Source organism: Periplaneta americana, chromosome 7 (genome assembly GCF_040183065.1).
Source record: "Periplaneta americana isolate PAMFEO1 chromosome 7, P.americana_PAMFEO1_priV1, whole genome shotgun sequence".
NCBI classification, from domain to species: domain Eukaryota; kingdom Metazoa; phylum Arthropoda; class Insecta; order Blattodea; family Blattidae; genus Periplaneta; species Periplaneta americana.
The window spans coordinates 67,727,520-67,753,812 of record NC_091123.1 but is presented as its reverse complement, the minus strand read 5'-3'; the positions used below and the strand labels follow the sequence as shown (position 1 = coordinate 67,753,812).

The following is a 26,293-nucleotide window of genomic DNA, read 5'->3' as shown; positions in this document are numbered from 1 at the left end:
TTGCACTTGACTAATGCAGTGAATTATTTAAGAATATAATCGCGAATTTTACTACCACCATTTTGATTGTGTTTTGTTTGGCACGGCTCGGTACGGCCTGGTGACTAGTGGCCAGCGAGTAATGTCGACTATCGACATTGCTCTGCCGTGGGTATTATCCAGTTGTTCCCTTTTTGGGTCTTTTATAGATCATTTCTTAAGTAATCAAAATCCTCACTCTGGCTGGGGATCGTCCCATACATCAGGGGCATTGTGGTAGCTGTACAGGCTGGTCAGCACCAGAGAGAAGCTGTGTCTTATGACGCCTTTCCCCCACAACACACGTGATAGACGTGAGCTTACACTCACCTTCGGCACGGAGTAGCCACAAAGATACTTGTGTGCAATGCCCAGACTGAAGACTGACACAATCCCCATGACCCTGCAATCGGGAAAACCTGTAAAACTTCCTATAGCTTTGCCAGTTTTCAATTCCATTACAGCAGTTTCTTCATTTCATCAATTTATCTTATTTATCGAAATAGAAACATCAATTTTGAGGCGTACTTATGGCATTTCACTAGTTTCTGTGGCATCTCACAAACATTTCAAGACATATTCTAACATTAATAAGGAACATTTAAATATTTCTGCTGATGCCCAGTTCACTTTCTCGTTGTATAATTTAAGTTCTCTGCATTGATTGATGATTCAGTAATATAACTGTATAAAATGTAGATATAAACAAATTATATTATTAATTAAAGTTTTGCAATTTAGAATATTATGCATTTATTGTTTGCAATAAATTATATTGTTTGAATGTAAATTAAACATCCTTCAAGAGCTTACTTGTATATTTTTGTGAATGTAAACACATATCCCTTCAAAATGATCTGATTTATCTGATGAAGAGAATTGAGAAAATGCATTAAATTTAATTGGAATTGGGTTGTAACAAAGGGCTGCCATATGCTGCAGACAGTCCATGGCTTTATAGTGTAGGGAGAAAAGACTGATGCCCACGATTTTGAATGAAGTCGGACAGAAATCTGGAAAAATGCAGTAATTTGTAAGATAGTGTTCAAATGATACTCAAATGGGTGCAAGATAATACGTCTTACGAACTCAGGAAGAGCCTTCTGTCTGACTAGGTGATAAAATTTAATTTTTTCCTACTGCACAACAAAGAGGAAATTTCTAAAAATATGATTTCACACGAAATCTCGATAAATTTTTGTCGCAGTTGTATTTCCGTGGTGCAGTACTTAGAACAGCTGCAAATGGTAGAATTGTTATTTCTCTCTATGTGGATATAATACCAACGTTCAAAGATCATTTTCTTTGATGAATAGTCAGTGGATACAAGAAAGAAACAAATTACGGTATCACTTAAGTTAGTAAACACATCTGCAGATAGAGTATAATATGGTAAATGTAAATTGCAGTTAGCTTCACAAACTCATCCTTCCTTCTCTTCACAGTTCTGAGAAGTATGAGAGGTTCTGTGACGGTGATATACAGACATGAATGGTGTGGTGCTAAAATAAATGGTAATAATGTAAATTGCATGCCAAATAATGTGCTAGATAAGGTAAAATGTATTACTGAAGTGGCCAGTCTCATCCACATTAAGTAAACAAGTGATATTAATTTGAAAAATAAATTATAAGTTTCTTATAAATTCCTACGTTTTTTCCTGTCGATCAAATTGACATGTGAATCATGTACTGGTTTCTTTGTTTCTTCATTATGGCAACCCTAGTTTTAACAAGTTTCTATTGTTATGACATTCGTAATGAGAAATAAGATCAATTAGTATTATTTTCATTTAAAACGCCCCTGTATTCGACTGCATGATATTTAGAGTGCAAGTTCCCTATGAGCTTGAAATTTCCAAGATAGTAATTTATCCTAATATTAAAATTAAATACCAGTCCTAGGGAAAATGTCTGATTTCAGTAAAGGCATATTATATCCCTGGTTTTTACATCTTGATCCCTTGTTTTCTTGTTGTTTAGTTAACTGTCTGAAGACAGGTCACAAGTGATACCGACAAGGCACCACTTATGAAGCAACTAAGCCAGGAGATAATGGGTAGGTGGCTAATTATATCCTTTAATTGTTCTATTTTTTGTTTTAGAAAATTGTTCATTAGCTTTTTTTTCCAGAATTCATCAAATTGTTGGAGGATAAATTTTACATAATGGGATCTACACAAGTGGAATCTAATTTATGAGAATTATATCTTGAAATATTGTTCCTCTCCAATGAAGTGTTGCTATGAGACTATATTGCATCGTACATTATTGGAAACATAACTTTTCGGCTTGGTATCACTGCCGTGTGTTGAATTCTTCTGATTTTTAATTTCTATCAGAGCTAGATGAGATTTTGTTTTGAAGTATTTGAGAATATGTTGAGGAATCGACATTTTCAAACAAATGTTTGACCTCATAAAATGGTATATTATGTTAAATCATTATATTTCAGGAAATCAGAATAGGCCTACATTTTGTCATCAGAATTATGGTTTTTCTTTCCATTTGCAGTTACTTGGTTTTGATTAGTAGACCTACAATGATCATATTCCCTGTCGGACAGCTTGTAAATTAATATTTTTTGCCAAATATTTTTTAACCTTTAACATATTTACTGAATGTTCCTCAGGGAATAGAGTGTAAAGCAGCAAGACTTAATAAAACAATACACATCTCTATTTTTCGGCTTTAGTGTTGCCGCCATCTAGTGTCAAAAGATTCTATTAATACGAAAACTGTAACACCACTGCCACCTGGCGAGTGAAATTCTAACTATTTACTCAAGTGAAAGCTTTTGAATAGGTTAGGCTCAACGAGTTAGATACTATAGAGAGGCTAAAGACCTCTGATAAGCGCTCCCTGCGGAGGCCAACAGTACTATGGATCGTTCCCTAAAAAACATGGCGTCTTTAGTACCGCCAGCCTCCGCAAGGAGTGCTTATCAAAGGTACACTGTAACGAGTTGGTACATGTATTATATTTTTCAGATACATCAATATTTAATTTAAACATTTCGCTATAGGTTTTGTAAAAAGCTGATTTATAAATGAAAAAGTAATAATTAAGACTTTAAAATTTCCAACAATTTCTCATTCCCTCGGATTTAAATGAAATGTACCGTAAATCATAATATTCGTTGCTGGATAATTAAACCCTCTCAATACAGGTACCATGGCCGCAGAGAATTATAAGATAAGACGGACTGAGCATAAGCGAAATATCTGTATTAATAAGTTTGTACCATCAAGAGTTTAGTATTTATTGTGTTTATAGGGCCTACTCCAATTTTCTTTTTATTAATGCGTTAGGGCTCTTTTTGTTACCAAAGAGGAAAGTTAGCACTTGCATCACACACAATTTGTCATTATTGTTCAAAATAATGTAAGAACAGTTTTATTCTGCAAAAGCCTCTGCTTAGTTGCGAGACACGTGTGAGATCAATGCTTGTTTCAAATTATATTAGATTACACGATGTCGCCATCACGCGAAAAGAAGTGTACCTACCTGTGGCTCCTGTTGTTTCTGATAACAATGTTAATCGTAAATATCTTATCGTTTCAATAAATGTGGTGAGTTATGATCATGAGTAACTTTCTATTAGTGTCATTCTTTAATTATTATGTTGCATGCTAAGAGATTATTTGTAGTTTTAATAATTTCAGTTTTCAAGTTCTCTGTGTTAATTCCAATTTCAAATGAATTTTTCTCAATAACTTAATTATTGGATTTTTTTTTTAATTTTCGCCACTACCTTTCCTATATTTTACTCCTATTAGTTACATACGTCGTCTCTCTTGAAATCACCTGGTGAGCACTGAATTACATGATTTCATATTAGGTTAGACTAGCTGTAAGGTAATTAAATTTGTGACGAAGTCAAAAAATTATTTATTTTTCTTCTGCCGATTAAATTCATCCGTCTTTAGGTGCTTTGCTTTGGTTGCATCGAGTATAGCTTGTCATTTAATATCTGGGCTATATTTAGTGAAACTAATAAAACATAGGCCTACAGCTATTATAAAACGTAAAGTTTTGTGTGTATTTTACTTTTTACTTATTAACATAGTCTTAATATGTAACTCAATTCACAATAATACTAACTTCATCACAGTCATTTCCTACAACATCCGAGCCACGCCCCTTTGTTTTGACTAACCGAAACATGGCGGACCAATGTTCAATTGTCTTCAACTTTCTGAGATCTTTGTCCTCTCTATAGTATCTAGCTCGTTGGTTAGGCTCTAGATGCAAGTTGTGCGACATAGTTGCCTAAGCAACAAACAAACATGGCATATGAAGAGTTAGACCTGAAGTCCATTCATAACATGTTTGAAGATAACAGTGATGCTGACAAAGATTATCAACCCAATTATGGTGATCTGACTTCATCAGGTAAGTAATTTTTGTAATAAGTATATTTTAATGGATGATTTCTTATTTTGGTTATTTGTAAGAAGTCGTCGCTGAACGATTCACATCGTTTATAGTTCACTTCTATTGTTACACAACAAGATGGATGCACTGAACGATTCACATCATTTATAGTTCACTTCTGTGAACGATTCCATTGTCTATTGTTACACAACACACTAAACCTGGAGTAATTTAAGCTTATTAATCAAATAAATAATTCTACTTACGGTTTTTTATATGCTCACCTGTATGTAATTTCTATTTTATACTTATTTCATTGTTATTTTCCATCCAAAGATCATTAAGAACGATGAATATTATTTAATATCTCCTATCTTTCTTCAAATAGTGTTCATATGCCATGTTAATTTTCATTTGTTTTCATAAGTTAACAATGATGCACATTGGAAGTAACATATAAGAAATTATTTCCTACACAATCCACGCTATATTCACGTTGTTTTGAAATGATTAATCGAAGATGGTTTGCTTATTGTTTATTACACGCACATTTGTATGTAATTTCTATTCCATACGTTTTTCTTCTATCCCCTGATCATTAAGAATGGTGAATATTGTTTATGCTTGTTTCCTGTATTTCTTAAAATAATGTTATGTGGCATGTTAGTTTTTATTCGTCGTTATTTACGTAAAAATGATGCGCCAAAAAATAAAAAATAATAATAATTTCGTCCTCACTCCACATCCTATTTATTCACATTTGTTTTTCAGTGATTTATTAAAGAATGTACCGGTATTTAAAATACTAATAATTTAGAAACATGTTACATAAATCATCCTTGTGCCAAAACAGAATGCTCCCTGGACCAAACTGTCGTATTTTGCAGTGGTCATCAGTACTCGCTGGAATGGGTAATAATAGTATAATAAAATAATGTTGTACGTAGCATTTAGAAACATGTTACATAAATCATCATTGTGCCAAAAGAGAATGCTCCCTGGACCAAATTATTGTATTGTGCAGTGGTCGTCAGTACTCGCTGAAATGGGTAATAATATAATATAATTGTTTTGCACATAGCAAGCGGGGTATTGGGGCTGCAAACCCCGATGATGATCCGACGTGTAGCACATGATGTAAAAAGCGGGGTATCGGGGCTGCAAGTCCCGATGATGATCCGACGTGTAGCACATGATGAAAAAAGCGGGGTATCGGGGCTGCAAGCCCCGATGATGATCCGACGTGTAGCACATGATGTAAAAAGCGGGGTATCGGGGCTGCAAGCCCCGATGATGATCCGACGTGTAGCACATGATGTAAAAAGCGGGGTGTCGGGCACTTAAAAGTGCCTTTTGGAAAGCATGGTGATGCGCATTTGACAAACCCAGTGTACGTACTTGCTAATAATCCCTTTTTATTTGTCGTTATTTACGTAAAAATGATGCGCCAAATAATAATAATAATTTCGTACTCACTCCACTTCCTATATTCACATTTGTTTTTCAGTGATTTATTAAAGAATGTATCGGTATTTAAAAGACTAATAATTTAGAAACATGTTACATAAATCATCCTTGTGCTAAAAGAGAATGCTCCCTGGACCAAATTATCGTATTTTGCAGTGGTCGTCGGTACTCGCTGAAATGGGTAATAATATAATATAATATAATTATGTTGTACGTAGCAAGATCGATTATTCAATTGATAGGATATTTTATGAGGTTGTCATGACTGAGGTATCTATTGTCAATTGCTTTTATTTGTCAGAAGGCCTTGACTGACGGGTATATAAGGACTGGCGCTCTTACGGGTGGAGGTCGGGGTTTGGGACGGCTCACAAGTAACAAGAGGAGAAGGGATAGAGACATCTAGTATTTTAAAGATTTATGTCGTTCACTAGATGAGTTGATTCAACTAACCTGGAAATAATGTGAATCGTTCAGCAACGACTTCTTGTAAATAACCCTTATTTTTAATTGTATTTTTTGCAAAGTTTATATAATGTGATGCTTAGGCAAGTTTGTCTCTTACATTTTTTCAAAACCTATAAGAAATGCAGAGGGTTAGGCACTATTTTTGTTGGATATTTTCAGTTAATATTTTATAATGTAAGCAAGTTTAGCTCTATTTGCATGCATATGAAACATAATTAAAGGTAGTATTTTACGAAATCAAATCTATTAAAATCCCTTGATGAGGTTGGTTTGGCAAGCTTAGTGCTAAGTACGAATAATTGTTGTTGTTTGGCTAAAATTTACAGCTTATGTCACCACATGTACCATTTTATTTTGTCATTTTAGATGACTATAGAGTTCGAAATGGCATGCCTTCTCAATCATATCAACAATTTTCTCCCACAGACAACCAAAGTTCTTACACTCTATAGTGACAGCTGTGGAGGGCAGAACAGCTCTCTTCTTATCTTACGTATTGCCAAAACCATCCAATCCTTCAAGTGATCAATCAAAAATTTTTAATTCCTGGCCACAGTTTTGATATCTGTTATAGACTTTGGAGTCATCAAGAGGTCTAAACGCTATCACGAAGTATATGTTCCTGAAAAGTGGGAAAGAGTAATAGCTGATGCGAAGAAAAGAAATCCAAAATTTCAGGTCCATCGTATGACTAGCGAACTATTATATAGTTCAGATACTTTAGAAAATGAAATAACAGACAGAAAGATATCAGAAAATAAACAAAAAGTGGAATGGCTCAAGATTCGATGGTTACAGTTTCGGAAAGATGAACCCAAGAATCTTTTCTACAAAACATACAGTGTGTCTGACTGCATAGATTTTGATGTGGTTGATATAGCACGGAAAGGGCTCTGAGGGCGCCCATCGCGAAACTTTTCTCAGAAATTCAACCTCCTGTATCCCAGAGGTCGGCCAATCACGAAAGAGAAGAAGAAAGATTTAATGTCACTACTCAAATATATCCCTCCAATTTACCACCATTATTACCGAAATCTGAAAGTAGGAGGAGAAGGTTTCAACAATTCAGACATGGAAGCAACTGACAGGGTTAATGAATAAAGAGTTCCATATTTTTCTTTGTGTTCCAAAGATTTATAGTTCGTAACTTTGTTAATTAGTCCAATAAATCGGGCATCATACCACTGACCTGCAATGATTTTAATGTCTTATACTTTTGAACCTAACTTGCATATCCCACTTATTTGGGTTTTAAGTTTTTTTTACGAGGGCCAAACTTGCCTAACATTGCCTATGCCACATGTTTGGGCTTGAAATATAATTTGTTTTAGGGCTAAACTTGCCTATCATTCGTTTTACAGTTAACACATTTCTGGGTTAATGATATTTTTCAACTTACTTTTTTACATGAACTAGATACATACTAGATTACGGTAAAAGAGAAATAATTTTCTTTTGACATGTGATTATTTAAAAAAATGACGTCCAAATTTAGACTTGAATAACTCTTTTCAGTGTAATTGTGGTTTAGGCAAGTCTGGCACTGAGCCACTCAACTTGTGTTAGGTGATTAGCATAAGTATTAAATATTGTATATCTGTATATATTGTATTGTTATATTACAGAACAACTATTTTAATTACTTATTAACATATTTATTACGAGGCTTATAATTTATTGTGTCAATTTCTCTGGGAATTTTTGAGACAAACATAAATAACAAAAAGTATGAAGACTCATCTAGTTAATACTGCTTCATCCATGATTTTAAACATGTGAGTGCATTCACATGCTCCAAATTAAGTGCCGCTCTATGTTTAGTAACAATGTTTCCTGCATCACTAAACACGAAAAAACTTTTTTTCTGTCAAGCACTTCTCCACGATCGTTTAATTTAAATCCTAACATTTCACCAAGTTTGCCTCTCAAATTCTCATATGATATAATGGAGTTTACACTTTTCACAAACCACAGAAAACTGATTTTTTTTTTCTTTTTCAAACTAAACACACAACCTTCATATACCAACTCAGTACAGAAACTGCAACTGCAAAAGTACAATGGTCGAAACAGAAGACTGGCCCCTGTTGTAATTGAATTGCCAGATTTTAAAAAGAGAAGAAGGTAGTTATGCTCTCACTTGCACACAGTATAGACGTGGCTATTTTGAAATGGATGAGGGAGACAAGCCCAGAAAAGTATGTATTTCATATGCTAGGAAGATGAGCTATCAACAAGGTGGAAGTTTTCTTGGAAAAGCATAAAACTTAATAAGGGTTTCGCATTGTGTTTCAACTTTCAATAGAGGTAGACTAGGTCACTGTCCTCATATTTGCATCTCTTTCTGAAGTGTTTGTGCAAAGATTTTCCCTACGCTACCTGCTTTGCAATAAAAAAAATAACAGTATTATTGTGCTTTTTAAGTAAGCAATTTCCGAGAGAGGAATATCAATTAAATATTTTTGATCGATTAATCTTACAACAGAAATTGATCAATTAATTGATTAGAGTAATCGTTTAAATCCCACAACACTAGTTTTAAGCCCATATAGCGACTGAACAATGAACAAATGCATTTGCTGACTGAATTCGGAACATGTGGACGTACAGCAAAGGTAAACCAGTCATTTGGTTTGCTTTGTATGTGATCCATTGCTTGTCAGTACATCAAAGGAAATTGGTATTCACTGTGGATGGGATTTGTCACTTTTTTGTAGTTTGTTGTTTCACAAACCAGTACTAGTATATCAAAACTGGAATGGATTGAAGAAGATGTCATCAACAAAGGGCCATATTTACGCATGGACCAACATGAGCCATGGCACTGGATGGCAAATTTTTGGGATTAGTACCATACTCAAGCTGTGAAAATTTGAGAAATTTTATACACATGTGCATTTATGACAAACATTTTACATTAATTTTATATATCCGAACAATAGGTATTTTATACTATATGCGAACAGGATGTAATTAATTAACTAATTAGTAAAAGGTAGTAAGGTTGTCTGATTATAATATACAAGCTTTATTTCACATGTGCGTCACATAATTAAAGCTTGTAAGTTACCGTACTTATTTTTACATGGCAGCTCATAACATCTTAAAGCAAAATAATACTTGTTCTATGCAAAAATTGGTAACTTATTGGTTAAATACCTGAAATTTTATTATTATTATTAGTATTATTATTATTATTATTATTATTGTTATTATCAGTTGAAATGAACTAGTACACAAGTTACAGGTTTAAAATGACTGTCGGCAGTTGTTAAATTATGAAGTTTTAAGTTATTAGTATTATTAAGTTCGGATATGAAAAGAATTGAGGCTGAATATAGAAAACAGTGAAAACTTAAAATAATTAGAAAAGAAACAAAAACTGCTTATGTTGTAAGACACAGTTGTTCAAAATGAGACTGAGGTATTCTTTCAAAAACTGATGTGAGTACATCGTCACTGTTATGTGATACATCTTCTAAACTAACAATAAGTACAATAATGAAAGTGAAATGAATGTCAGTAGTGATCAGCACCCATGTAATTAAAATAATGACTAATGAGTATGGAAATGAAATAAGTAAAATTAGATCCAGCATTCTGAGCAATGAATGAAGTAACTATTTCACCAGTCAAGGAGTGAAACAACAAGCCCCTCTAGAAGATCGCTGAATATACTGTAATACATTACTGACATTTAAAGTTATATTTAATTTTATTTCTTTTGTATTATTTTCTCTTTTTACTAATTAATTCTATTTGAATATTGATTATTCGATTCTCTGTTTTCATTTTGACTAATTTTCATATATCATTATTTATGTAGAGGGGGCAACATTTCTTTAGTTGCCTGAGGTGACAGAAATTATAAATACAGTCTGCATCAACCTTATTGAATTATTTCGGGACCAGGAAATTTTTGGAAAAATCATGGAACTCGGCTGTTTGGAAACTTCGAATAAATACATAAAACTTGTATACGAATCCTCTGTTGCCAGATATTGAAGTGTTAGTGCTAATCTTTCATGAACAGGTATTGCTTCTCACCAGTCTGTCTTTCTTGCAAAGTGTTAGCCTATTTTGCATAGTAACATTTCAAAGTCTGTTGCTGAAATTCGACAGAAGTTTTAAAACTATCCCACTGAATTTAACGTAAGTAATTAAACAAGTCAATGCTTCTATTCTATACCAATTGCGACTTTTGTATAGTGTAATCTATCACAATCACCCTTTATTTTTCAACTTAATTTTTGTTAGACAGCCCATAATAACTGCTGCACTTACTATAATAAATCATCTACCATTATTGCGAATAACCAGCAAACACGAATGTTCCCTGACCATTTGCTGATTATTTGTATGTTGCTCCAAACAGTGAAAGTTTGCTTCATCACTAGTTCATTGTTTGTTCCCTATGTGTGTATGCACTTTTATTGATGTCACTAATGAGGTTCAGACCTGTCTTCGGACAGTTGATAAACAAACAAATGTAAAGTAAAATATTGATGTTTGCATTAAGGAACACACTCGGGACAATTCTAAAGAGGCAGAAGGCTTCCATGAACAGTTCAATACTCGCAGTGCAGAATATGTGGAAGAAATCTTGTCACCTCACTTTGGTGGCATATTGCGGTTTGTGAAGGGTGAAGTGCTGGTTGACAAGGGACAAGCAGATGAACTGAAAAATCATGAAAGTGAGTATCTTTGTTGCATATCATTTGATTTTGTTACTGCCACTATAGATATTCGATACTTCCAACATGTTGTTATGGCTGGTTCTACCGGTCATCAGTTTTGTTATGATCAGTTCTGACACCAAAATTATTGTGGCTCTACTTGTGTAATCAGAAAGGTAATGGTCGAGCTATTATCTTAGATTGGTACTGCGTTTACAGGACAGGATCTTATTAAGTACCTGACAGTGGCACTGTCGTCAACTCTTTTGAAACTCATTCTCGGAAGTCTTATTTAATAACATGCAAAATTATGATAAACAATCATGCGAGTCATACAAACGCTTCATAAGTTGATCTGGAGCTGTTGAGATTTCCTAGCACGAATCTGTTGACCACTGACGATGAGTCTTTCAACATATTACAACTTTTCTTCCTCTCGATGGATAAAATTGCTAGATTACAAAGCCTTGTGCTTGACATGGCTGTCTTGGTATAAGTTTTTATTCGTCATGATGCAGAAAAATTCCTTTCTGCGGATGCAGTCGTGATGGGACAGATCAGTAGGCCTATAATTTGTAAAACTTGGAGTAGTTCCTGGAATGCCAAACCCATGCTTATGTTCTGTAGTTTAGAATATAGGTCACACACATGTTTTGATTTAATACTCACAGGGAACACTTTCTCTAGAAGTTCCTTGTTTATGTTTAACACAAAATTTGAAGATCCATACAAGTCAGCCAGTTCTGGCAGCATCTTGAAGTTCATGAAATCAGAAGACTTTGGATCACCAACTGATACTGCTTCGCAGAAAACAGAATTTTCTTCAAACCATCTTTTCATTTCTGATATGACAATATCAAGTATATTATATAAACTTGCTGTCAGCAAAATCTTATCTTGTTGTTCTGAATCGTAACTTTTCAGCATAGCGTCACCATCATCAGTAACGAAATAGTCTCTTACCAGAGATTGAGGTGATTGATTTAATTTAATTATGGTTTATTTAACGACGCTCACAATTGCAGAGGTTATATGAGCATCGCTGGTGTGCCAGAATTTTGTCCTGTTCTTTTACATGCCAGTAAATCTACTGACATGAGCCTGTGGCATTTGAGGTGATCAATGATTTCTTTTTTTCTTGTGCAGAGACACTGATTCCGAAAACTTCTGTCATACAAACAGCACTAGAATAAAATTCTTCGAATTTTTCTCCGTTTCGGAGCTTTGAAAAGTTTTCTATCATTGCCTTAATGAGGGACGAACATTTACTAATATCCATTTTTGAAGACTGAGGTGCTTCCGATAATGAATTTGCAAGAGCAAGAACATGGTCTAAATAAACCAAATAAAATAAGGTGTCTTAATTATTGCTCTGGATTCATGGTTTATTTTTGATGTTGAGTGTTTTCCGTAAAAAAAAAAAAAAAACTAAAAATTCATAAATTTTTTTGGGCCCAGGCCCACCTGGCCCACCCGTTGGCTGTGCCACTGATGACAATTTCATTACTTTTTGCACTGTTGAGTAAGAATGCAATGATTATTTTTTGCACTAAAGTAAACAAGGTCTTATTTGCAGCTTGTTTCATGGACATTCTTTCAGGCTTGTGTTAGTTGTTCCAGATGTTGTCTTAAAATTAAGTCATAAGTGAAATGGAGGTATCAGAAATAACAGAGAATATAGCTATGCAGAATGCTAGTACAAAGAAAATAAAATTTTTTGATGTACTTCTAACTCATCAAAAAGAATACAGATCATGAGTCAAATAAATTACAGAAGACGCTTGTTTAAGTGTTGAGGATTGAGATGTTCTCAGAATATTTTACTTATAGAAAGTAGTAGATTAATGAGTGAATGAAATCCAATGGCTTCCTGTGCTACATAGAATGCTCACCTGACAGGACATCATTGTAAATACTATGAGGTCAGCATAAGTTTTGAGTATTTCAGAAGTGACGCATGTATTTGCGATAAATTTAGAACCAATATATCTCAACTTGAATTAGAAATAAACAACTATAAAGATGCAACTCAGGTACACAATTTGAATAGGCAAAAACGACAGCGACTCAAAATGAACTACATAAGAGGAAAAGAGATACTTTGTATGAGGTAAAGTGTTCTGAATGTTTGGATACCTTTCAAGTCCAGAACGGTTTCGAACAAAGCGCATGATGAAGTATGCTTAATGTTGTGGTATTCCTGTTTTGAAATTTTGCCTGACTCTATGCGTGAATTCAATATGTTCTATGAATCCTGCTGATGACAGAATAACAAATTTTATTGTGATTCGATTTTTCCATTTCTTAGTGCATATAGTGAAGAAATTTTGTTTGTTGGCAACATTTCCAATAAGAGGCCATTCGTACCTCAAGTGCAATAATAATGTAGAATTTATAAACCAGAAGATAAGATGTGAGTTTCCTGATGACTATGTGACATGAGATTGCTAATCCTAGGAAGGAACCTGAACCATTCTCCATAGTTGATTACAAGATAGAAGAAGTACTTTATGGATGGGGAGAATTTCTGAATAGCTACTGCAAAAAGAAAGCCCTTTCGCCTAGAGGTCCATTGCAATCTACAATGCAAAATAAGATACTGTACTAAAAATATGTTCCTGATTATCATCAAGCGGATGATATGAAAGCTATATAGTGAGTTTCTATTTTATTTGTCAAAATTATTTTATCTTTAATTTTATTTATAGCATTTTAATTTCAAATGCTATTAAACATCCAAATTAGTCTATAATAGCCATTTTCTAACATTATTTTAATTATATTTCAAGCCACTAAAAAGAAATCAGAAGAAGAACAATGCGAAAGAGTTGAAAATGTTCAACTGCTTTATATGATGACCAGGGAACGGATTTATATGGACTAAAAATATATGAAATATGTAAATATATATGTAGTTATTTTTACCAAAATATGGAATTAAATATGGATTTTTACCAAAATATGGAATTAAATATGGACTTAAAATTATAAAAAAATGACTATGTACGTTAAATATTGGTACATTTTAATCAAACTAAACAAAAAATATAATGGACGTACCTTATCTTCCAATGTAGTTTCAACAAAACACAATTTTTATTGTCTGTTACCATAACAATAGGTTACAAACATTTCTTTCAAGTGCTGAAAAGTGAATCTTCTTCTATTGTCTCTGAGGATAGATTTATACTGACTAAAAGAGCGTTCGACGTCACAAGAAGTAACTGGTACATAATTCAATTTCACAATGTCTGCTGGGGATAAGTCCAAGTTAATCTTCACTGTTGATTCACCACTCATCACAGCAACAACCTTTTGTAGTTCTTCATATCCAGGGTTTTTTGAAAGTACAGTGTCCACCTTAGCTCTTACTGCATCTGCAACTTTACCTCTACCACGATTCAGTTGTTCCACAGTACTATTTATAATTTCAAAACTTTCAGATAGTGAAAGGTGCCTATTTTGGAGACTTTTGAGCGTTTTTATGATGCATGAAAATGTATGCTGAATGTGAGCTAAGTCATTCTTCACACTTATGTCACAGGTAACTGTTTTCGCAGTATCAATTGAGACTGCATCTTCAGAGTCCAATGCAAGGAGAACATTGTTAATAGAGTCTATATGTTCGGCATAATATTCAACTGCTTCTAGCCATGTACCCCATCTAGTTAAAATGGCTTTGGTGGCAATGGAATTTCAGGGTACATTTCTTTCAACACGTTAACTCTACTGGGAGCTTTGAGAAATACTTTTTTCACTGATGAAATCAACAAATCTACTTTAGGGAAATTGTCTCTGACCACTTCTGCCACACGATGAAATGCATGCGCCACACAAGTAAAATGAGTCAATTTAGGATATACAACAGATAATGCTTGTCCAGCTTTGACCATATAAGGGGCAGCATCGCTAATAAAGAATAACACATTATCGTACATAATACCCTTTGGCCACAGGATACCCATAGCTTCGTTGAACAGTTTAACTATAGTTTTGTTATTGCACTTTTCTAGAACATCACAATGTAAAAGAATTCGTTCAGAATATTGTTCACTTAACAAACCGATAACTACATTACCAACAAGTCTACCTTCTTTGTCGGGAGTCTCATCAATGGAAACCCAAATTGAACTATCTTTAATTTCATCTCTTATCTTCTGTATTGTCTCATCGTAGATGGATGGAGCATACGTCTTCCTAAGTGTTGACTCATCCGGGATTGTATGTTGAGTATATTTTTCAAGGAATTCCCTGAAGACCTTATTCTTTAGTTTGTAGAGAGGAATATCAGCAGAGATGAGAGAACGGCACAGGTCGATGTTAAACTCAGATCTTACATTCGATGTTGTTGGTTGTGTTAAAAACAATTGTCTCTGCTTGGAATTTAGTTGTTTGTTGGCCTGATGTTTACTAGTTGTAATGTGTTGTTGCACCAGGAACTTTTGTGTAGATGATACTGCACACTGACACAAATTACAAAATAATATTTTATTGTCAGTTGATAAACCATCTTCTTTAAATTCTGAAATGTAACTTGTTAGTTTTGATTTTAAATTGACTGAATGACGTACTTTTGGCATATTTACCGTGTTTATAGTATGATTTACAAAACTGAACCTATGTGTACTCTGACTGGCATTTAACTGTTGAGCTGCACAACTGAAGTCTGTTAAAAATTTTAAATTAAATTAATACAGTTTTGTAACTTACTTTCCCATTGTTGATAGGACTGCTAATTTTCAAATAACTCTGATGTTAAAGGGATTACTGAACATGTGTTTAAATCTCTATTGTTGAAATGTATTTTTAAAAGTTAATGGAATTTTGTTTTGTTTTATTGTTAAACCTAATATAATATGGACTGTTTTATATGAAATATGGAAAATATATGGAAATTAACGAAAATATGTACTAAACTCTAAAATATGGAAAAATATGGAAAATAAAAGTAGGATTTTTCAACCCTACACATTGTGAAACATAAAGATAATGCAAAATATAAATTATATTAGCTTTATAAGTAAATATGTATTTACATATAAATCCTTTCCCTGATGATGACATATTTCAAGTCCTGCACTGTGACGTTGTGGTCTCAGACGTTCTGCCTAAGACTCGCATTACAGAATGCGTGCTGGTTTGAGTCCTCATGGGGAAAGAAATTTTCTCGTGAAATTTCGGCCAGTGTATGGGACCGGTGCCCACCCAGTATCATGATGCACTTGGGGAGCTATGATAGGTAGCGAAATCCGGTTGCAAAAGCCAGCTATAATGGCTGGGGGATCATCATGCTAACCACACGGTACCTCCATTCTGATTAGATGATCGTCCACCTGTGTTTCGGCATGTGGACGTGAGGCCAGCAACTGGCTGGTCGGCCATGAGCTGTAGCGCCAAGGATTATTAGATTTGAAAACGGCAACATTCAATGACTTTCAAATAAAGAAGCAGTTCTGCAGTACAAGACCAATGAAAGGAAAAGGAGAATTATATTTTGAAATTATATATAAAACGATCAAAAGCAAATTAAATGTCTGAGGTAGAAGTGGTGTTTCACTATAATGCACGCTGTATCCCATGTATCTCGAAGATTCATATTTGGAACTTGATCGTTCTTATTTTGAAGTTTACACATTGTTTGTTTATATTGCATTTTCCATTGTTGCCATCCAAATTTAGAACAAAATGGCATTGTATAATTAATAAGAAATAATCGTTCTTTACATTCCACCACGTCAATTTCTATTATATACACATATAACTAAATACTAAAACTTTAAAATTAGTTTTTTTTCGAAACTTTCTGAAATGGACCTTGATCGTTATTCCTGTGTACCCTTCAAATGTTAACAGAAAATGAGAGAATTGAAATTCCGATGATAGGATTTGGTGACACAAAGCATAGACCTATACAACAAGAGGTATGCCACCTATTTCTGAATCCTCTCATTTTTCCTGATGAGTGATGACTGGAACTTGAGAGCTCAAAATTTAGTAAACATAGCCAGTCCTAATGACTGTATATTTTGCAAAATGTTCTGAAAGGTTAAAAGTTTATATCTTCTTTCCAGAAAAAGCATTGGCACTTGTTCAGTCTTTCTCTGCGGGATGGAAACGATCTTTGGAGGAGTTGAATCGAGAGATCCTGGCTTCATTTCCCAATTTGGTGACTGGTTCCTCACTTCTGCAGTTGGCTCTCACCCAGTTGGTACAGTACTATCACCGTTTCCAAAAATTATTAACAGCAAATGCTCGTGCGCAGCTGACGAATATTCATCACATGAAGGTGGAGCTAAAGAAATACAAGACAAATTTCTGAATATATATTATGGCTGCTGTGATAGGTAAATGAGGGAATAGTTTCATGAAGAGCTTAATATATTTAAGTTAGGAATATTTGACTTTTTTAAATTAATATATTTAAATATTTGTTAGATCTGAATTGTGTATATATAGTCACTGTTTAATTAATCATATATGAACAATTAATGTGTTGATATAATTTTTGTTTTAGTGTTTGAATGCTAGATATCCATTCACAGTAATGTGGTTCAGATGTTATTTATGAATTATTTACAAAAATGTGAACAAGATTTAAAATTGGAATCATATCATAGTTGAGCATTCTTCTCAAATCACGTGCGACAATCATACTGCTTTTGTGGTGCTTCAGTTTGTAGAAGTTGTACCAGTTAGTGTCTGCAATGTTTGAACATGAGAGAGACAACAAGACATTAAAAATTTCGTCTTATTTCATATGAAAAACTAATCGCAAGATCTGTGCTAAAATGCTTAAGCAGTTAAAACATGAATGGGTGGGAGGGGAGAACAGAGAATATTTTTTAACAAGATGGAACAAACACGACAGCCTCCTCCTACATTGGCAAATATCGAACTTCGTTGTACTTGACAAACTTGAATCAAACATAGCGCCTATAATGCACAATGCTAATACCAACTGTATTAAATGAATGTAGTGTAGCAAGTTTTTAACAACATATGCAGGATGTAAAAAGAAAGTTACAAGCCTTGGTGGTAGGTAAGTGCATACTACGTGATCATATTTTGTTAAAGGAACCCATGTCCAGAAACACTTTGTTTACATGCTAGCATCTCTGAAATGTGGAAGAAAACATAGGCAGTACAGATCACAAAAACTAGGAAAGAAGTTGAAAAGGCAATTGAAATACTGTAAGTAAACATTATTTTAATCAACTACAGAAGATGCTCCAAATGGCTGCCACCAACTTCGATACATTTTGTGCATCTCCTGGTTATGTCATGTCGAACTCTTGGAAATATTCTTGGCATATCTCGGATGACTCCAGCTGCTACCTGAATTCGTGCCATAAGATCTTGTTGTGTCTCCATGGGAGTCTCGGTTTCCATGTACAAAGAAATCCAATGGTGTCAGGTCAGGTGAGCGAGGGGGCCAGACTTTTGGGGATGGGTCTCTGGACATGGGTGCAATTTTAATTTCAATTGTCTTTTTTACTGTACTTCTTTCCTAGTTTTTGTGATCCATACTGCCTATATTCTCCTCCACATTTCAGAGATGTTAGCATGTAAACAAAGTGTTTCCAGACATGAGTTTATTAACAAAATATGATCACGTAGTATGCACTTACCTACCACCGAGCCTTGTAGCATGTATTTTTTTACACCCAGTATAGTGGAGGGGTATAAGTTCATATATCCTAGTCCGTAAGATTTTAAATGAAGGAACAGCATGACTACTGAGCATGTACAGCTTATGAGTGAGAGGTGTTTTGTCTGAATCTGTGGCAGAGAGCCTGTGCAAAGTCACCATTTCAAGATGTATGACGTAACTCTGTAACTTGTCTCAGGTCGGTTCTACAACAAGTGTCCTAATAAACTTTTTTGTTCCTAATAAGATAAAGAATAAAAAGGGTAAGGGTATATTGTTTATACCTTTCATAATTTCTGCGATATTGCTGAATGTGTGGAAACTAATTTAATTATCATCATACTCGTTGTCATCATCATTTTCAGGGATTAAGCCTTGCATGGCCAATTCCAAATGTCATGAATTAGAATTGTTGTACCCACCTCTTCTTAAGTCGGCCAACATATCTTCTATCCTTATAATTTAATGTTAATTTCATAATGCGGTGTTCTTGTATCTGACCTCCATATTCCTTCCAGCATTTCTGTATTGGTGTATATTTTTATTTGTTGATTTGCAGATATTGAGTTCTCTCCTGATATTCTTGTTCCTGTTCTTGTCTAGTAGAGTATATCCAGCAACATTTCTTAAAAATCTAATTTCTTCGGCCTCAATTTTTCTTTCCTTATTCTTGCTTAATTCCATAATTCTGAACTTCACTTTAACTGCCATTAATTCATACAGTTTTAGTTTAGTTTCCTTTCCGGTATTCTTAAGTTACCTTTTTATTGTGCCACACACATAATTAAATGTAATTTCTTGAATACCCCACGCACTTTTCTTTCCAAAATATACAAGTAAAAAATACGGGTACTTGGCTTATTCTAAGTAAAGTTGGCAACATTGCCCAATTTTCCTCCTGCGGAACTCCTAAGGTGATAGTACATACCACTAACTTTCCACGTGAGTATGTCAGTATTGTTAACATTGTTAATTGGGATTTGAATTAGCAGTACAGGTGTCAGAATCAAGTTCAAGTGTGATAAATGTATAGTTTGTGCGTCTTATATTTTCAATTCTCAAAATCAGTACCATCTTAACCAAACTCTTCAACCAGATCATAGAGGGTGATACTATTCCACAAGAATGGACCTTATCATATATAAGTACAATATACAAAGAGGAACCCAATGAATTATCGAGGTATCAATGTCTTGGCATCAGTGAGTAGGATACTCAGTAAAATAATCAAGATATGATTGGAGTCTTTAATACAAAATGAGATATCCAAAGAGCAAGCTGGATTTACAACAGACAAGTCCTGTGTAGACCATATATTTACAATTAGACAGATGATGGAAAGAATGTTAACCAAAGGAAAAGAGATACATTTTATCTTCATTGATCTAGAAAAGGCATATGACACAGTACCAGTTAATCGACTTTGGACTGCCCTACAAAAAACTGCAGTCCCAAATCCTCTCATAGACCTCATAAGGAGAATGTATAAGTATATAGTATGTGTCAAAATGGGGGAAAATCTATCAGCAGAATTTTGTACTACAGAAGGTTTGAGGCAAGGGTGTGGAATGTTACCAACTTTATTTAAAATCTTCCTAGAGAATGCCTCGAAGAAATGGAATGACTCATGCAGAGGTATGGGCATCAATATTAATAACCATATGTTGCATACCTTGCTATTTGCCGACGACCAGGTAATAGTAGGACAAGATGAGTAAGATATTGAGTATATGTTCCGCAAGCTTGTAAGTGAGTATAGACTACACGAATTGAAAGTGAGTTTTATGAAGACAAAATATATGGTTGTTGGAGGGAAAGGAGAGGACTTGGTTGTATATGGTGTAACAATTAAGAATATCAGCCAGTTTAAATATTCAGGATCAATTATAGATAGTTCTGGTACTTGTGAAAAGGACAATAACTAGAAAAGAGAAAAATAACTAGATCCTTGAATGGTATCCTTTGGAACAGAGAAATGACAAAAGCAACTAAGAAATGTATCTTGAAAACAGTGGTAGAGAGTGTCCTTATATATGGGTCAGAGTTTTTGACTTTGAATGACAGATGGAGGAAAAAGTTGGAGAGCACTGAGATGGATGGGTTACGTCGAAGTATGAGAGTGTCTCGGTTGCAGCATGTAAGAAATGATTTTATTAGAGCAGAGATGGAAGCAAGAGAAATTGTAGTAAACAGGACTGAAAAACGGATACTGCAGTGGTATGGTCATGTACAAAGAATGGAGGAGGAGAGATGGCCCAGACGGATAATTCATTGGTCCCCCACAAGGACAGAAGGAAAAGAGGAAGAACTCGTTTAAGTTGGTGTGGTAGTGTGAAAAAAGTTATTAAATTCTACTTAGAAGGTGGACATTGGAATGATAGATCCTTATGGTGAACAGGAATTAGAAGCAACCATTGAAAAGTGGATAGCTGAATTAAGAAGAAAATCAGTACCACTAAAGTATGAGATTGTGATCCTTTACTTACAGCAAAAATCTTAAAATGATCAAAGATCCGGAGGAACATGGAAATCGTAATGCATGCTAATAATGTTTCAGGATATCATGTTAAGATTAAGGCTGGTATTCATAGTCGACACTTTCGATTGAAGTGTCCTTTGGAAGACGCAAAGTATCACTTTTCCGTTGCACAGTCGACACTTTGGTGCAAAGGAACACTTTGGATGAAAGTGTAGTTCTGACCACACTTTGAGCCGAAAGTGACACTTTGTAGAAAAATGGCGTACGTCTAGGAAGTTGTCGATTATTAGAACGTGAGGAAGAGATGGCACAATGTGGACAATGTACAAAAGCGCTACATTAGGGATATGCCTAAAGACAATCCCGTGGAATTTTATAATGATATAGAATTTTAAAAACTGTTCCAATCTGATAAAGAAACTTATTGAGATTGCTTATATTTTCGATGACTGGTTGACAAAAACGAATAATAGAGGTTTGCCAGTGCCTCCAATAATACAGTTATTGACTGCATTAAAATTCTATGCTACAGATATGTACCATACATTAATATATATATATATATAATATTATAGTTAAGATATTTCTGTAGTAACATTCGTATATTTATAACCTCAATTCGATGAAGTGATATGTAGGTACATATGCCTATATAATCTATTTTTTTTATTACTGAAACGAATTTGTTAACTTAAATAATATTAAACTAACTTCAATCTAATGTAGGCATAACTATAAATTAGCATTGAGAGATCTCAAGTGCCTGCCTTCTAAGCAGATTCCATAATTACTCTTATATTGGGTTTAAAATGATTTTGATTTTTGTTGACTACCTGTATTTTGAGATAATATTTATCTTGATGTTGATATAACCATTACTGTTTTGATACCGGTAATATATATTTTCACGCCGGTAAGCAATACATCTACTGTCTCTAGTTCATGTGCAGTCATAACCTCACCATGAAAAGAGATCTCATACTATTAGGCCTATTTTATTATGCATTGTAGAAACATTTGGCATTCAAAATATTCCTGAAGAGCAGGCAATAATGGAAACGAGAGAGAGAAAATGGTAATAGTAATAATAATAATAATAATAATAATAATAATAATAATAATAATAATAGCAGTAGTAATGTGTTTATTTCATTCTTTTTTTACTTTTATTCACTATTCACGAAAAAGACAAAAATGAAAATAAAGGAAATAACACGATATATCAATGAAGGAGATACGTACAAAACCTAACTTAACGATATAAATTATATATATATATATATATATATATATATATATACAAAACTTTACCTACTCAATCCAACTTAACCTAACTATATAAACTAATAGAAGATATGTACAAAATCTAACCAAACTATATAAATCAGTGGAACGGATACATACAAAATTAAACTTAGCGACATAAATCAATGAACAAGATATGTACAGAACCCAATCTAACTATATAAATTAATGGATCAGCTATGTACTGTACAAAACCTAACCTAATTTCACCAGCAGTATCACTATTTAATAAAATGTTATATATCTGAACTGACTGAAATAATCTAAACTATCGTCAACAAAACTAGAAACTGAAATAAAACAACTTTAAATATATATTTTCTTTCTCGCGCGATCAATTAGGCTCCCAATTCAAATCACAAGCATTGTAATTTGTAGGTTATACGTCATTAATTTGTTATTGTTTATTCACTTGTTTTGAAAGGCATTGTGGGACTTCTGTTACCAACCAAATTGTAACTCTACACTTTGCTGGCGTAAAGTGACACTTTGTGAAGTGCACTTCTTCAGTCGTCTATGAATACCAATAATATGAAAGAGCCACTTTCGTCAAAAGTGTTACTTTGCAAAGTGGTGATATAAAGTGTCGACTATGAATACCAGCCTAACACGACAGCTGACATGTGTGCAGTGTGTGTATGCATAAGATGGGTTTGAAATGCTTCCTATTCCAGTACAAAATATATTAATTTATTAACTGAACTGTATTTGTGTTTTAATTTGTCGTGAATACATTTTTTTCGAAGTTCAATTTTTTAAATTTGTGTTTGTTTTATTTTTATTTTTTTGCCTTTCAAAAGTGGGGTGTGCAGCTTATGCGAGGACTTGAAGTATTCGAGAAAATATGATAAATGTATTTATAATGTCTTCCTTGTATGGCTCTTATGGTTGTGATAAGGACACCTTTATCTTACAGTACGATTATTTAGTCCTGGCAGTCGCCAGCAGTGTGTGCCTGGGTCAGGCGAGTCCATTTAGTTATGCCAAGGGATGTTTGGGTTAGTCAGTCGCTTGTCTTCAGAGCGATCGGATGTCATGTGTGCGGTATAGCGGTATGTTTCTAGTACAGTTAAGCTTAACTGCATTCCTTTACTGACCACTCACTCTTATCTCTACTCCTATTACTTCCCCTCTTTTGCCTCGTCGAGCTGTCAGGACTAAATAATCGGTCTGTACATCTTTTCTTCTTTCTCAATATTTTTCAATCTGCCATCAATTAAATTTTTGCAAATATATTATTATTGTTATTATTATTATTATTATTATTATCATCATCATTATCATCATCATTATCATCATCATCATCACTACTATTAAATGTTGCGTTATACCTTTTTGTTTCATTATAATCCATAATGTGATTTTATTAAAATTATCAAAATTTCTTTAAAATCTATAAAAACCATACATGTTATGTTAAACTCTGATTTTAATTATTTGATTGTGAATATGCATTCTGCATAAACTCTGCATTTTCAGAATCTGTCTTGAACTTCTAAAGTAGTATATTAATATCTATTATTATTTCCAAGTAGTTTATTTTATTATTGTCGCATATGTTTTATAATACAACATATTATATACAAAATGCTGATTCCTCTGTAGTTGTTATATTTATATCTGTGCCTTTTTTTCAGTTAGATATATGACCGAATTTTAAGATATGTTTAATAGATTTAATGTGCGGTAGGCCTACTTTAATTAGTTGCAAGCATATTTAATTAGATCATTATTAATATTATCGGCACCAGGGAAGTCTTATAAAGTATAAACTATTTGACGGATTTTGTTCATATTCAGTATTCACAAATCAGTTTATCTTAGAATGATGAACGTGAATTACAATCATTTTAGCAAAGAAATTAATAGATATTTATTTGAAATAAATAATGGAATAAAAAGGCAGTCAACACGAAATTGACTGCATTTTTTATTTTTCTTCTTGTATGAGATGAAATAAATAAAATAGCTGCCATGTTTGTCCCCAGACATTTTTTTAATGAAATATTGGCTTTGAATAGACTAGTTTTACACATAACAGCACTCATCAAAGGAAAGGGATCTGTACCCCATTTCTAGTAGTTAACAAGTCACAGGTATTGATGTGCATTTCAAAATTATGCACTTCTCAGAGGTTACAATCACGGTTCAGTGATGGTGGTGTCCACTTCAATTACGGAGTCCATGTAGTTTCCTATAACATGGTCGAAATTCTCCTATCTGAGGGTGTTGCAACCCTCCAAGTCTGATAATGAGCGGTACTTGTACAATTGTCTGAGCAGACTTCTGGACGTATCCCTTTAGTTTACTCTTCTCAACTGTGTTTCCAGTTGCTCACCTTCCATCCGTAAATCTTGACGATTCTTCTCAGTCCTTTTTATTTTTGTTGAAGTTATTGCATCCTTAGCTTATTAACCCATGTTGGCCTTCACTTTCACGCCTTCTGTCGAAAATTGTTATCATTGTTAAGACCAGTAAAATATATTTAGTAACAATTTGTATCACCATGGTACAGTAGATGCCCTTGATTTGGGACAATGCTCAGCTATTATCTGTGTGTGTGTGTGTGTGTGTGTGTGTGTATTTGTGTGTGCGAGTGTGCATGCATTTTAAAATTTTAACAGAGCTGCTGCTGTTTTAACAAAGCTAAAATGCAGTACTTAAGGAGTTAGGTACAGCTTTTTTCTTCAAAATTCAAAATGGTGGCAATTCACTGTACAGTGATGAAGCATTTCCCTCTAACTCATAAACTTGTTAACTTTTTCATGTTCTCTCCCTTTTATTTTATTGCTGAAACCCATGTTTACAATATCATGCTCTTTCAACTACAGTCCTTAATAAATAATTTTTTTTTTTTTTTGTGTTAGAAGAAAATACTGATATTTGACCATATTTTAAATGAATTTATTTTTTTATCACACAATCTATCAAAGGTAGAGAAGTGATTCTGCATCATATTGTAGATATGACATGCATAAATACATATAAAACATTTCATCACAGTGTTGGATAGTTTTTGAGTTATGAGGGAAACGCTTCATCATTGCACAGTGAACTGCCACCATTTTGAATTTTGAAGAAAAAAAATGTAAATATTTTTTTAAAATCTAAAAGTATTTTTTTCATATAGCAGAAGGACAGTGCTTTACATATACTAATTTTCATTATTGTACAAGATACAGTAATGGAGGAAAAACATGTTGAATATTTCCAAAATGTTATTGCTGTAAGCTGTACCTAACCCCTTAACCAAAGAAGTGAGCTGGAAGTATCCCTCAGTGCACAGATGCATAATATTAATAAAGAATGACTGGTAGAATGCTAGTGTAATTAGGCAAACATTCCAGTTTAAATAATTTTACATGCAGTGTAAAAATGAAATATGAACATGAAAAAACGAATAAAGAAACCTCAATAAAAAGTAGTTTACATTTTCTTCTAAGTTTTCATGTAAAATTTCACCCTCGGGTCTAGGAGAGATGGCGGTGCGCAATTTCCAATCACTATATTGAGGAGCGTTTTTGCAAAAGTCGATAGATGCAGAAATTTTCTAAAGTGAGTTACATATGGATATTGTATGTTTTCTATCTCCGGAATGAATCTATGAAATCAGATTTACCAAAACTTGATTCATACTGTATGTAGAGACTACCAAACCTTCCAGATTTTTTCAAAACTCGATAGATCCTGTCACTTAATGTAATTTCTGTAAAGTCTTGATTTCTGCATCTATCGACTTTTGCAAAAATGCTCCTCAATTGTGCACCAATATACCTGGGTTAAATCCCAAATCTCTCCGCAGTGCACATGTCACCGTTGATAGTAATTCATCCATTGGATGGAGATGTTAAGACTG

At 33.8% G+C, this 26,293-nt stretch overlaps 1 long non-coding RNA gene across 2 annotated transcripts; it reads left to right on the top strand.

Annotated features, from left to right (window-relative positions):
- The first annotated feature begins 4,273 nt into the window (after window positions 1-4,273).
- On the top strand, window positions 4,274-25,871 carry LOC138703180 (uncharacterized). 2 transcript variants are annotated; one of them, XR_011332991.1, is made up of 3 exons: window positions 4,274-4,412; window positions 10,849-11,023; window positions 17,077-25,871. It is a non-coding gene; the product is annotated as an uncharacterized lncRNA (long non-coding RNA). The 2 variants fall into 2 exon arrangements; XR_011332990.1 differs by having other exon boundaries at window positions 4,274-11,023.
- The last annotated feature ends 422 nt before the right edge of the window (window positions 25,872-26,293 follow it).